The 15,299-nt window shown below is 39.5% G+C and overlaps 1 protein-coding gene across 2 annotated transcripts in view; it reads left to right on the plus strand.

The window, feature by feature from the left end:
- The window catches only part of LOC128348722 (heparan sulfate glucosamine 3-O-sulfotransferase 1-like), a 137,545-nt gene that overhangs the window by 107,630 nt on the left and 14,616 nt on the right, over window positions 1–15,299 (plus strand). For both annotated transcript variants that reach the window (XM_053304323.1, XM_053304322.1), the window contains one exon: window positions 3,241–3,314. The gene's annotated coding sequence lies outside the window, so the exon portion shown is untranslated. The remainder of the gene's footprint in view (window positions 1–3,240; window positions 3,315–15,299) is intronic.

The raw sequence follows: 15,299 nt of genomic DNA on the forward strand, positions 1-15,299 counted from the left end.
GGTAGTCCAATTTATATCCAGGGTAAAAAAAATCACTTTTTGTGTTGGGTTTTTGGGTGAACTTCAAACTCGTCGGAAACCCACAGTTTGGAAAGCTCCAGAAATAGCTCCAGTTAGAGTTAGCAAAGTTAGTTGAATATATTTTTACAATCATAGCTAAGACATGAACAGAGATGGGTATCTGTTGTATTCTATCCAGTAATCTTTTGCTGTTTGTTTGCTTGTTTGGACATTTGTCCTGCAGGGGTGGGATATGAGGGGGGGGGAATGGGAGGGAAAGGAGGAGAAAATTGTGTTGTTGCTGCATAAACCTTTAGTTAAATCTACATAAGGTTTCCTTGTTTTGTATATGGAGGAAGTAGCTGTAAAGCGTTATGATAGAGATCTGGTAATTTTTCTTGCTTTCAAAAGTTTATGTACTTTTAAAACTATTAATCTTAAGTAAAAAATATTTTACTGAAACACTTATCTACACATCTAGGAGAATGCTCAGACTAAAAGACTGAGAGTATTTTGTACAATGAAAATTTCTGTACAATATCTACCTTCTACAAGGGGTGGTAGCCAAAGCACTTTTCTGAGAGTTTTCACTGCTACTTTTGTGCAGACAGTCTTCCTTTCTTCCTTTTGTTAATAAGCCTAGTTTTTCTGGGTGGTGAATAGGTGGCCAGCTCCTGACTTTGAGTCTTGAGGAATCAGCATTAATCTATAGTTAACTATTAAAAGTGGATTTTCTATATTATAAAAAGCCATATTTTAATGGCTTGAAATTGTGGAAAATATGGTGGTTGGGGGAGAGATCTTCAAGAATACCTTCAAAGAGTTGGCAGGCTGAGCACTGACTGGCTGCATCACTTAAATCCAGTTTACATTTTGCTGCCTTACAATATCTGTCAGCAGATACCATCTGCGCTTTTCCTTTATTTATTACTAGCAACAAAACAAGAATTGACAAAGTTTGGAAATTCCTCACTGCTGACATAATCTGCCTTATTATTATTATTAATAATAATAATAATTAATAATTAATTGAAAGGCTGTGGCAGAAGAAGAACAAAATAATCCCAGTAGTAATTGGCGCCCTATGTGCAACTTGAAGAGCACCTCAACACCATAGGGGCCACAGAAATCACCATCAGCCAATTACAAAAAAGCAACTTTACTGGGAACAGCCTATAGTTTACAACAATATCTATAATAATAACAACAATATTGATAATAAAATTCAGCCATCCCAGGTCCTTGGGAAGGACTCAATGTCTAGATAAAACAAACCAGTCAATAACACCTGTCTGTGTAAACAAGAAATAATAATAAATACTAAAAAGGTAAAGTTGTGTTGTCGAGTTAGTGTCAACTCTTGGCAACCACAGAGCCATGTGGTTGCTTTTGGTAGAATACAAGAGGGGTTTATCATTGCCATCTCCCATGCAGTTTGAGATGATGCCTTTCAGCATCTTTCTATATCGCTGCTGCCAAATATAGGTGTTTCCCATAGTCTGGGGAACATACCAGCAGGGATTTGAACCAGCAACCTCTTGCTCACTACTACTACTACTACTACTACTACTACTACTACTACTATTATTAACATTAATATATACTATTTTCAGCAAAAGCTCACAAAGCAAAAAAGAATACAGTAATGAGGAGATGGTTCCCAGTCCCCAAACCTAAAAACAAACACAGGGTAGACACCAGCAACAGCTCCTGTGCGAAAGCTCTACTAAGGTTGAATAGGGCCAGTTGCTCTCCCCCTGCTTAATATAAAGAGAATCAATCACTACTTTGAAAGGTGCCTCTCTTCTGTGCCTCTCTTCTCTTCTCTCTTCTGTGCCTCTCTTCTATTTATGGAACAGACATCAATATATCAGCATCACAACCTGAAAAATATAAAACTGTATTCATGTAATAATGCCTTGTGATATTTGCATCTTTAAGTTTACTATCCAGTATGCTTTCTGTGTTATATCTAGGGTTGCTAACCCTCCAAAATTGATCTGGACTCTCCAAAATTAGCACCAATATCCAAGTAACTATTAAAAACAATCCCAGAGAATTTAGTGGTTGGTATTGTGAAAAATCCTGGAAAAAATATCAAGGAATAGATTTAGGCAGAGTTGGTGACCCTAACTTTGGTGTGGAAGCTTGCTATGTTTATGGCTATAACACTGATGTCTGTAGTTAGGGGTACAAATTTTGTTTTTTGTTTAAAATTTTGTTTTAAAAGATCATTTTAATAAGTTTAATTTTTTAAAAACTACAAGTGCCAGAATCCCACTTCTGTTGAAAATCTTAGGGATACAAAAAGTCCTCTTAAGGTCTAGACCAGGAGTTCTCAACCTGTGGTACTGTAGATGCTGATGAGCTACAACTCCTATCATCCCATCTACAATTTATTGTGGCTGGGGATGATGGAAGTTGTGGTTCAGCAACATCTGGCGTACCAAAGGATGGGAATCCATGGTCTAGACCAGGGGTTGTCAATGTTGGGTCCCCAGATGTTATTGGACTTCAACTCCCATCATCCCCAGCCCCAGTGGCCTTTGGTTGGGGATTATGAGAGTCCAACATCATCTGGGGACCCAACGTTGAGAACCCCTGGTCTAGACTATGCTCAGCAACCCTATCCTTCTTTGGTGTCTGGGCCCATAGTCCCTGGCCTTTTAATCTCCCTTTGCCTGTCCACTTATTCCTGACTATGGTGCATGATTTTTCCTAACTTTTACTGTTACGGCTTGTCCTATGGAGTAAACAGACTAATTAAATACTGCTACTATACACTACTGCACACACAAACTCTGAATAGTAGCAGGACCAAAGCATGAAACCAGTTTTACTGAGTAAATATGAATACTGCAGATACAGTAAATAATCCTCAAATGATAATGTTGCACTAGAAAGCATTAAACAACATAAACAGGAGTTTTTGAGATAGAATACAGCCTTTTCTCAAATTTATTTCTGGGAAATACATATTTTTCTGAAAGAGCTGCCATCATTAACTGATTGCTTGCATTCTTCAATTTCATTGCTGTCTTAGTGGGTTATAAATAGAAATAATTCTTCCATATTTTCAATTTCAGTGCTGGATTTATTGTTTTCTGCATATATGTTTCTGAAGTGTAGGAACTGTATATTTTATAATCAATAGTTCTGAAAGGGAAGGTTTGTAATGACAAAATTCAACACAGCATCACTTTAAATGAATAATGATTGGTTTGTTTTGTTTGTTTCCAGATAGACTACAAAATATGTAACAGATGTTGCCAGTCAAAGGCGTGGGAAGGACAGAAGCCCTAAAAGAAAGAAAGGTAGAAAATATAATAAATTATTATTTCTAAGCAGACAGTTTTTACCAGACAATTTTCATATTAAAAATCTTAACATTTAATGGATATGTAACTTTAGCCTCTGATACCAAAAAGAAAAAGAAGAAAAGATCCTATGCAGCACTGCAGTATTTGGAAAGAGATGCAAAGCACTGCTAAGACTTTAGTCCTTGCACTTTTAGGTTAAAGAAAAGAAGCACAAAAAAGCAATTTTAACCTAGAGAGGAAACTTTCTAGAACTTTCTAGTTTCTTTTCTAGGGACTTTTACACACAGCAGGCTTTACTGTGAGTTTACTGGGAGGCTTTACTGCGAACTCAAAGATGTCCCCAAAAACTGACGCGATTAGTGGATTTCTTTACCCCGGATATAAATCGGGCTACACTCTTAACGCACAGTGAAAAACCCAAATTGTGTGTGAACTGCTCCCCGATAACTCGCAGGACTTCGGGGTAAATCTGGCCATTATGTGAATGCACCCACTCCATTCCGGAGGAGATGCAAGTTAAAGGGCTTTAAAAACCCAGTTTGAAAAACTTCTAGGTGAATATTTGGAAGAAATAGTAAGGTTTCAGTCAGTCAGTTCAGAAATCAGTCAGTTCAGAAGATTTAGGATCAAAAGAAATATCAATTGGGAATATTAAGAAATGAGATTTGTTACATGGTGCTAGAAATAACACAAAATGCACTTAATGAAAGCTGCCAGCTTTATCACAACACTTTTTTTCCTATACTGTTATCACACAACTGATCTATAGTGATGACCAGTTTAATCAACTGGGCTTATTAAAGAACTATATATAGGAAAGCAATATTAATGGTGGTTAGCAGTGAGCCAAGTTAGTGTGTATCTTGCTCTTGATTGTCTCAAAGCCCTATCTGCGCACACACACACACACACACACACACACACACACACACTCACTTAAAAACAAAATTATGTGAGAGGACAGAGATTGAGGTCCAGTTATATCTCCAGCAAGAGTGATGTGGAGCCATAAGACCTGGATCCTATAGAGCTGGGAGCCGGGCAAGGTCAAGGCTGGCCTAAGACACTTTGCTGAGATCTGAGAGGTGCAACCCAGAATCGAAACATTTCGACATTGAAACATTTTGCATATTCCTAGTAAAAACCCACAGTTCTTCAGTTCCTTCCTGTAATTTTGTTAAATTTGCATCTTTTTCTTCTCCACCTGTTGCTTTCCTGAATGAGATTAACTTCTGTCCTGATACAGTTCATTTCCAGATGCAGTTGTCAGTTTTTATTACTGGCATCTATGACATGAGCTTTTGTCTGACCTGGCTGCTTTTTATCCACTTGTCACCATTTATTCAGCTTCTAGATTAAACAGTTGTCTTCCACATTTATCATTTCTCTTAGCAAAAGCCCAAGTATATGTTGGTTCAAGTGCAGTATAATAGAGATTATTCTTCTCTCTGTGTTACATGCAGTAAGAAAATATATACTATCACAGTGATGCTCCAAATATTTGTTGTTTCCTGCTGGCTGACCTGCACAATTAGAGGCATTTATGAGAGAGATTCAATATAGCTGCTCTAGATAATGAATTGGGTTGAAATTTGTTAGGATTATTTCTAATAACTCCTTTTCTTCAGCTTGTTATGGAAAACCATGCATGAATACTTTTAGTGCGTTCTTTACAAATGCACTAACATTTTTTGGATTCTGCCATACATGCATCTAAGCCTAGAATGGCAGGACATATTTTTGTGTCAATTGAAGAATGGGTAGTGAACATGAACCGTTGATTTCAGGCCTAAATGTATTAAATGAGCAGTTATTATTTTTACCAGAATAATGACTATATAGTTAGAGAATTGTCACAGGAAAATTAGAAATTGAACACTAAGGTAAAGGAACCAAAAGGGGACTCACACTGAGCCACACACACACTGAACACATTATCCAACCAAACATAGGTTCCCAGCCCTGTCTCTGTAGAATAATGGAGAATGCATGTGGATAATTGCAGAGAAAAGGGGGCCCTATGTCTCTAGGCTATTTGCCTCCAACTGGATTTATTTCTTACTGGATCTCAGTGAGGGGAAAACTGGAGCAAAATGGCTGGTGAGGAGGGGGAGTGGGGAAATAGGTGGGCCAAGAAGGGCAGGGGAAGAGTGAAACAGCTCCCTTTTTGCCACTTCTGTCTCTGAATCACCTGGTTCCTCCTTCGCTTTATTCAGAAATCACATTGGCAACCTGTTTTTTGCTGACATAAAATGTAGGGTTTTTGGATCACAGCCAGCGTGATGTAGTGGTTAGAGTGCTGGACTAGGACCAGGGAGACCTGAGTTCAAATCCCCATTCAGCCATGATACTTGCTGGGTGACTCTGGGCCAGTCACTTCTCTCTCAGCCTAACCTACTTCATAGAGTTGTTGTGAGGAGAAACTTAAGTATGTAGTACACCGCTCTGGGCTCCTTGGAGGAAGAGCGGGATATAAAATGTAAATAATAATAATAATAGTAATAGTAATAGTAATAATAAATGTTTAAACAATTAAGGTTTTGGGAGTGAGTAAGGGAAGTATTCTTTAGAGTCGAATAGGCTGTATCAGGGATTCTCAGTTAGTCCGTTACTAATGTGCATGGCATATACATACCAAGCTATAAGTGTTGTGCTTCCGCCCTTTCTCTATTTTCTATAAGGGCAGCAATGGAGGCCTGATCAGGACTGTGGTGTGGAGAAAGGAAGGAGGTTTATCTTTGGTACCATCATGCAAGGGAACAAATTAAACACCCATCCCCACCATGCTGCTGTTTCAGTCTATATCAGGCCTCCTGGCTGTGATTTTGTTTTGGTGTTTTTTTCCAAAATGGAAGCACACTTTTTTATTCTTTTAATAAAGCTGTGCAAAAAAAAGATGAAAGCACTAAATGATGTACACATGAGGTACACTAAATTGATGTACACAATGTTAGTATACACACTATATGCACATAAGTGTATGTATGCTAAGTACACACTTATCATAGCATATAGTTTGGCCATAAGAGGGTGATAACCTAAGAATGAATACATTTTAATGACATTTTATCTTACTGCACACCCAGTCGATCACTTTTGGTAACTAGAAAATCAATTATCCAGATATTAGAAATCTGTGACTCTCAACTTCTGTATTAATGCTGCCTTGTCCAGTTCATAGTTTCATTCCATTCCTACCTCATTGCTAAGATGTATCATTGTCAGCAGAATTATTTGTCATAGCAAAGACTTCTCAAGCTCTAATTATATGGAACCCCATGGATTTCATACAGCTGGAGGTCTTTCTTGTCACTGTCTCCATTATAAACTCAGTTTCTGAGTGTTTTTAAATTCTAGGATATTAATTCAAATTGAGCTGAAATTCAGCATATAAAGTAGTTCAGCTGCCAGTGATGTGAAACAGGGAGAAAGTCTTAAAAGTAACACTTATTTAAGTTCTTAGTCCCAGTCTGGATTTAAAGCTCACAGGGCCATTTCCAAAATTTGACTTTCCTCCATCATGTTTTTAAGAGACATTCGATTTTGAAAACTACAAGAAAGAACACTTCGTAAGGGAAAAAAATTAAAACTGCATTCTACAGGAATTAGTATTAGACACAAGTGCCTAAATACCACATTCTTGCTAAAAGTAAATTGAATCTAATTGTGGGGTGGGAGAATGTTACTCGACATCATTAAATTGATAACATAACCTGATATTCTGAAGTTCTACTCAGTATTATATTTTAAACCACCAGCATCATTAGGCAAGATAAATTGAACATTTGGCCTTTTACAGCCAAGCATAACCCAGCTGAACTGAAGTCCTGAGGTTTAAAGTTATTTAGTCCTAATGGGTATGATTCAGAATGTCAACAGTTCTAACACCAACTGAAATCAATGGGACTGGAGTGTACAACTGTGCACATATACCAAACTTGCTCTGGACTGATGACTAAATATACTTCCAAATACTTCAGCTTTAGATGTGTGTGCTAGCTTTACAGCAAGATACACACACACACACACTTAAAGATTTATTAAATTCCTTTCACATCAGGTGCATGGCATAAATGATTTTACACTGTGTGACAATATTTTATTTATTTATTTCTCTCTCAGATTTGTAGACCACTCCAAACTGCCATCTCTGGGTGGTTTAAAACAGCATAAATCAACACTCTGGCAAAAGAAATGCAAAGAGACAATAAGGGAGGTGAAAAGAGAGTTTGAGGAACATTTAGCTAAAAGCATCAAGGGGAATAACAAAAACTTATTTAAATACATCAGAAACAGGAAGTCTGCCAGGGAGGTGATTGTACTGTTATTTTTATTTTTGTTTTGTTTTATTTTATTTACATTTCTAGCCCACTCTATACCCAAAGGTCTCAGAGCAGGTTACAATAAAACCAATATACAACATAATTAAAATACAGCATCATAAAATAAAAAATACAGTAAAAAATACAGTGCCTGAGAGGGGAAGAACCACTACATCTCTAATCAAAGGCCAGAGTAAAGAGGTGCATCTTCACCATTCTCCTGAATGTGCACAATGTCGGAGCTTGGCACACCTCATAGGGAGGGCATTCCACAACCTAGGGGCCACCACAGAGAAAGCCCTCTCATGTGCTCCTATCTCTTTAATGGCTGACAATGGTGGCACTACCAAGAGGGCCTCTCCTACAGATCTGAACTGAGGGGCAGGTCTATATGGGAGAAGGCGTTCCTTCAGGTATTTGGGGTCCAGGTAATTCAGGGCTTTATAAGTCAATGTTAAAACCTTTGAATCGGGCTCGATGGCAAATTGGCAACCAGTGCAGTTCCTTTAAGACCAGTGTGGTGTGCTTCTGGCCAGAAGTGCCCATCCGCAGTCTTGCTGCTGCATTTTGTACTAGTTGCAGCCTCTGAACCATCTTCAGGGGCAGCACCACATAGAGCGCATTACAATAGTGCAGTCTGGAGGTTACCTTCATTGATCACTGTGGCCAGGCTACCTCTGTCCAGAAAGGGCAGTAGCTGGCGGACAAGCCTGAGTTGAAAATAGGCACTCCTGGCCACCGCTGCCACCTGGGCCTACAGCAACAGTGATGAATCCAGGTGTATCCCTGAGCTACACACCTGTTCCTTCCAGGGTACTACCACCCCCTCAAGAATAGAATATCTCCCCATTTCATGGACTCAAGAGTCCCTGACACACAGCACCTTTAACTTATCTGGATTCAGTTTCAATTTTTTTGGTCCACATCCAGCCCATTACCACTTTCAGGCAATGGTCAAGCACCTCAACCGCCTCTCCTGATTTAGATGGAATAGAAAGATAGAGCTGGGCATCATCAGCATGCTGATGGCTCCTCACTCCAAACCCCCTGATGACCTCTCCCAGCAGCTTCATATAGAGTTTAAAAAGCATAGGGGATAAGATCGACCCCTGTGGAATCCCACAGGTCAGCTCCCAGGAAGCCGAACAAAATTCCCGCATGACAACTCTTTGATATTGACCCTGGAGATAGGAGCGAAACCACTGCAATGCAGTGCCTCCAACCACCAACTCCCGAAGCCTTTCCAAAAGGATACCATGGTCAACAGTAGCAAAAGCCACCGAGAGATCAAGGAGAACCAGCAGGGTAACACAGCCCCTCTCCCTCTCCCAGTAAAGATCATCAACCAGGGCAACCAAGGCCGTTTTAGTGCTGTGACCAGGTCTGAAGCTGGACTGGAAAGGATCCAAATAATCAGCTGCCTCCAAGCATGCCTGAAGCTGAGTTGCCACCACCTTCTCCAGTACCTTGCCAAGGAAAAGTATATTAGCAACCAGGCAATAGTTATTCAATACTTCCAGGTCTAGGGAGGATCTCTTAAGGAAGGGCTGCACCACTGCCTCTCTAAGAGATGGTGGAAAAGCTCCCTCCCGCAACAAGGCATTAGCCACTCCCACGACCCACCTGGCTATAGGTGGATCATGTTAGATGATGAGGGAGTGAAAGGGATTATTAAGGAGAATATGGAGATTGCAGAATAGCTAAATGAGTTCTTTGCATATGTCTTCATGACAGAGCATACTGAGCATACTGTATACCTCTGCCTGAACCAAGGTTTTCAAGGACAGAGGCTAAAGAACTGAGTCAGATAGAAGTGATGAGAGATTATCTAAACTGTCTGGAAAAATTCAAAATTAAATTGCCATGGCCAGATGACATCTACCCAAGAGTTGATAAAGAATTCAAATGTGAAATTGCCAACCTCCATGCAAAAATATATAACTTACCCCTACAATCAGGCTCTGTACTGGAGGACTAATGGATAGTGGCCAATATAACACCAATTTTCACAAAGGGATCCGGGGGAGTCTGGGAAATTACCAGCCTGTTAGCTTAACATCTAATTGCTGGCAAATTGATGGAAATCATTCTCAGGGATAAAATTGTTAAGCATATAGAAGAACAGGCCTTGCTGAAGGAGAACCAGCATGGCTTTTGCAAATGTAAATCTTGCCTCACCAACCTCTATGAGAATGTCAACAGGTGTGTGGAAAAAGGTGATCCACTTAACACAGTATTCCTGGACTTTCAAAAAGCTTTCAAAAAAGTTCCTCATCAAAGACTCTTGAGAAAATTTAACAGTCATGGGATAAGGGGACAGCTTCATGTGTGGACAGGAAACAGAGGGTAGGAATACATTGACAGGATCCCCCAGGGATCTGTACTGGGAGCAGTGTTTTTTAACTTGTTCATAAATGATCTAGAAGTTGGGGTAAGCAGTGAGGTGGCCAAATTTGCAGATGACACTAAACTATTTTGGGTAGTGAAATCCAAAAGAGGTTGCAAGGATCTCTCCAAATTGGAGAATGAGCAACAAAGTGATGCATATTCGGGGGGGGGGGGGGAACAACCCATCACATGTACACCGATGGGATCAGTGACTGACCAGGAGGGGAGTCATGGGGTCATGGTGGACAGCTTGTAGAAAATGTCAGCTCTATGTGCAGCAGTTGTGAAAAAGGCCAATCCCATGCTAGGAATCATTAGGAAGGGGATGGAAAATACAATTGCTAATATTATAATGCCCTTATATGAAACTATGGTGCAGTCACATATGGAGCACTAAGTGCAGTTCTGGTCACCATATATTAAGAAGGACATTGTAGAACTGGAAAAAGGTTCAGTAGAGGGCAACCAAGCCTAGAGCATCTTCCTTACGAGGCAAGACCTGGGTCTTTTTAGTTTAGAATAAAAGATGACTAAGGGGAGACATGATAGAGGTCTATAAAATCATTCATGGTGTGGAGAAAGTTGATAGAGAGAAAATTTTCTCCCTCTCACATAACACTAGAACCAGGGGTCATCCCATGAAACTGATTGCCAATAAATTTAGGACTGACAAAAGAAAGTACATTTTTCACATAACGTACAATCAATCTGTGGAATTTTCTGCTGCAAGATGTGGTGACAGCCAACAGCCTGGATGTTTTCAGAGGGGTTTAGATAAATTCATGGAGAATAGCTCTATCAGTGGTTACTAGTCTGAGGGCTGTAGGCCACCTCCAGCCTGAGAGGCAGGATGCCTCTCAATGCCAGTTGTAGGGGAGTAGCAGTAGGATAGAGGCAGGGGCGTAACAAGGCTGGAGTGGGCCCAGAGACAAAATTTTTAAATGTGCCCCTCGCTGATACACACACACACACACACTTCACAATATATAGTCATGTGACTTGCCTCTGGGGGGGGCCTCAAGGCGTGGGGGCCCTCAGGCAGCCGCCTCCCCTTGCCTAATAGTAGTTACGCCCCTGGATAGAGGGCATGCCCTTTACTCTTGCCTGTGGGTTTCCCAGAGGCATATGGTGGGCCACTGTGAGAAACACGATGCTGGACTAGATGGGACTTCACCCTGATCCAGCAGGGGTTTTCTTATGAAACATAAATCCTCATCATCATCATAATCTGGTAATACTTAACATCTTGATCCACTTTTGGCAAGGCCATTTAAAGCAACTATGTGCAAATCTCCTGAGAAGGATATTTGGTCTCACTGCTTTTTTGCATTAACCCTTCTTGTTTGCTGAAGCAGAAAGATTTTTAGGGATACAACACAGTCAGAAACATTGATTTCAGAGTTTATTTTTAAAGGCCTGTGTATTCATTTGTCCATTCACTTGCACTCTACGTGGTACGTATCAACAACTACTTAATCTTAGTCAGTTAAAGCTGACAGTTGACTGATAGGCAAGAGCTCTGTTCACAGAAAAATCCAATCAGCAAGCCTCTGTGGAGGCATCAAGTCTAGTTTAAGAGCCAAATGTTATTCCACAGCAATCCCATGGAGCACAAATTTAGAGGTTTGCCAGTAGCCCATGGATCTGATTAGAGAATAAAGTGAAGCATCCATCAATTGCCATGCAGATGGGCCAAGCCGAGAGTATTAGCTTATCCAACCTGTTGGGCTCAAAAAAATCTCAAAGTTGGGAAGCAATGTTGATAAGGAGAGTAGCAGAGTAGCAAGACCAGCCAAATACAATTCCATTTTCAGAAGGAGCATGTTGTTATCGGCAACCTTGCTGAACTATGTAAAGTCCATCTCAGGTTGGCAGAATTGAACTCTGTTAGCTAAAGTTATATTCTGTTTGGCCTGGCTTTCTGGCTGTATTCTGTTATATTTCTGTTTGGCCTGGCTTTCCAGGGTTTTAAAATCGGTTTTAATATTTTAACCCGGTTTCAGGGTTTTTAATTGCTGCAACTGTTTAACTGTTGTTTTAAAATGTTATTAAATTGTTAATTGTTGTTATATTGTTTTTTAATTTTTGTTTTAGCTCTTTACTGTTTTAATGGTTTGTTTTAATTGTAAACTGCCCTGAGCCATTTTGGAAGGGTGGTACAAAAATTAAATAAATAAACAAATAAACAAATAATATTTGTAAACAAATTTAAATAGTGTTGACTATTGCCAACATGTTGCTCAAGGCAACTCCGGAGTTTCTGATTCACTGGGACTGTTGTGCATGTGAAAGCCACACCCTAGCAGTGTTGCACAACAGCGCAGTTGCACAACTACTTAAAACAGCTACTTCCATTGGAAACAGCATTAGCAGCACTGTAGAGGTGGTCATGCACTGTTTTAAGTAGTTGCACAATTGTGCTCTTGTGCAACACTATGTATGCAGCAATTCCTGTGGGTCAGAAATGCCGGCATTGCCTTGTGCAACTTATTGATCTTTTTTTAAAAAAAAAAAATTAAAATTGATGGGAAACAATAAAGAATAAGAGGAAGAGTTAGGAAAGCCCCTGGTACCATTATTTGTTAGGAATAGAAACAGGCTTCTTAACATCTGGTTCTCTAGAGTTCCTTCTTTATATTGGAAATATCCCAATTTTATATTCTCATCTTCTGATGTTTGTGCAATAAATTCTAGATTAAGGGACTGGGAGAGGCTGCTTACCTAGCAATCTTTTCTTCCAGGTATAGGAGAAGTTAAATCAGTAGACTATTTCCCATCCCCACATCACAAGTTGGATTGGAATACATTATATGTTACTAGTGCCTTTTCCCAAACTGTATCAATTTCTGCAATAAATAATGCCAGCCTTAGACATTTTTTCTCCTGGGCAATAGAAATAGTCATTACTTTCCCATTTCTTCACCCCCTAGACTGGATCTCATTTTTTTAATACCATACAGAGTTCAAGTGGAACTTTAATGGCACTTTTTCCAGACTCTTCAGCTGGAACTACTTCACGTTGTTTTGTGGTCAAGCTGGTTCTTGCTGCAAGTGTTAAATGAGAACTCTTTTGTTTATATTATTGATATATTTAGCCATCTATTCATTTTGCCTCAGACTGAAAATAAGTTGTGGACATGGCCAAAAGACCAAAGAGGATAAATTGATCAAAACTTCTGTTACTGCTTTTTAAATTGTCACCTCGCTGGCCCATTTTTCTGAATATTTTTGTCTCTTTTTATTGTTTGCTAAGCAGAAAATGATTTCTAATCTTTTACAGATGAGAGTTTATATTTAAATGAAGCATGCTCATTATAAAGCCTATAATAGAGAGTTAGTGTTATAAATGAACAACCAGTAAAAGCAAGATATATAAACCTAACATTTTTAAAAAGAAATGATCCAGTAAAATAGCACTATTACGATGGGTTCGCTGACCAAAGCCACATCCAGCCCCCCTTTGTTAACCATTTGGAGTGTTGATCCCAATGTCGATGGTAAAACCTCACAATAGGAAGCATCTCTTCTTTGGAGTATATCTTGGTTCAACAATACTTTAAACATTTGCAGCCCATATTGTGATATAGTGCTTATAGTTGGATTTTTTCCTAGTTAGTAACAGCATTACATGTTTTGTAATATACATAATTTACAGGAACTATGCTCATTAACCCAGTTTGCCTTTAGTAGAATATGACGTGTACATGGGAGATTCAATTTTCAAGATGTTATGATGGTGTTTTTGTAATTTTGTTTTTGTAAGCTATTTGAAAACCATAAATAAAGATTGATGTGCAAACATCTTAGTTACCCTTATAATTTGATGCACAACATTCTAGATGTGTATGCATTTGGGCGGGGGACGGCAGGATAAATGAGAAATTCTTAGAAGCCATGCTTACATCAGGAAACACCTAAAGCTATCAGAAACAGAAATTAAGAAAAAAGTTATTCTGGCCTTGGGAAAATAACTCTATTTAAAATGCCTATCTGGAATCATCACCTGCCCAACCATTTAATGTACTTATAGTTTATGCTAGCCTTCCATAGCATTACTTTTTAATCTATTCCTGTCTGTGTACCAGGTAAGAAAGAAGCCCGGAGCCAATTGCAATTGCTTTGTAGCTTATATCTGTATCTCCAAAGTAAGCGGGCTTCCTCTTTTCTTCGTATTCCTCAAGGTTCATTACTATGAGCATTTAATGGAAAAGAAAATGCTGCCTCTTTAATGGAAGCGTCAACCAAACAAGTTCATTGCAGACTTTTGGTTCATGAGTTTTTACTACATCACCTTTCTCTGTGATTATATCTATTTTATGCCCTATCTGTCTTCAAGACTAAATAAGTTACTACTGAAGGATTTTCCCCTTCCTTTCTTTTTTGAAAGTAAAAACAAATAGGTGTATCTTAGAGGCCTTGTCCTGGTTTCAAAAAGTCATACATAAAGGTTTTTGGACTTTCCCCACCCCTTTGAATAGCAGACTCCAATGCCATACGAGTGAAGCCCAGTTAGAATTGTATACCCAAAAGGAGGAAAGGTACCACTAAGTCCAGGTAGATGCCAGCATGGCTAACAGGTAACATCAAGGAAGCCATAAAAGGGAAGAAGACTTCCTTCTGAAATTGGAAGGCCTGTCCAAATGAAGAGAACAGAAAGGAACACCAACTCTGGCAAAAGAAATGCAAGGTGACAATAAGGGAGGCAAAAAGAGAGTTTGAGGAACATTTAGCTAAAAGCACCAACGGGGGTGGGGGGACAAAAACTTCTCTAAATACATCAGAAGCAGGAAACCTGCTAGGGAGGCAGTTGCACCTTTAGACAATGAGTGAGTGAAAGGGATTATTAAGGAGGATATGGAGGTTGCAGAGAAGCTAAATGAGTTCTTTGCATCTGTATTCACAGCAGAGGATACTGAGCATATACCTGTTCCTGAAACAGAACTGAGTCAACTAAAAGTGACAAGAGATGATGTTCTAAACAGAGTTTCTTAACCTTGGGCCCCCAGATGTCTTTGGACTACAACTCCCATCATCCTCAGCCACAAAAGCCATGTCTGGGGATGATGGGAGTTGTAGTCCAACATCATCTGGGGGCCCGTTAAGAAATCCTGTTCTAAACTGTCTGGAAAAACTGAAAACTAGCAAATCACCAGGGCCAGATGGCATCCATCCAAGGGTCCTCAAAGACCTCACATGTGAAATTGCCAGCCTCCTTGCTAAAATATATAACTTATCCCTGCAATTGGGCTCTGTACCGAAGGACTGGAAA

This window comes from Hemicordylus capensis, chromosome 3 (genome assembly GCF_027244095.1).
Source record: "Hemicordylus capensis ecotype Gifberg chromosome 3, rHemCap1.1.pri, whole genome shotgun sequence".
In the NCBI taxonomy this organism is placed as follows: domain Eukaryota; kingdom Metazoa; phylum Chordata; class Lepidosauria; order Squamata; family Cordylidae; genus Hemicordylus; species Hemicordylus capensis.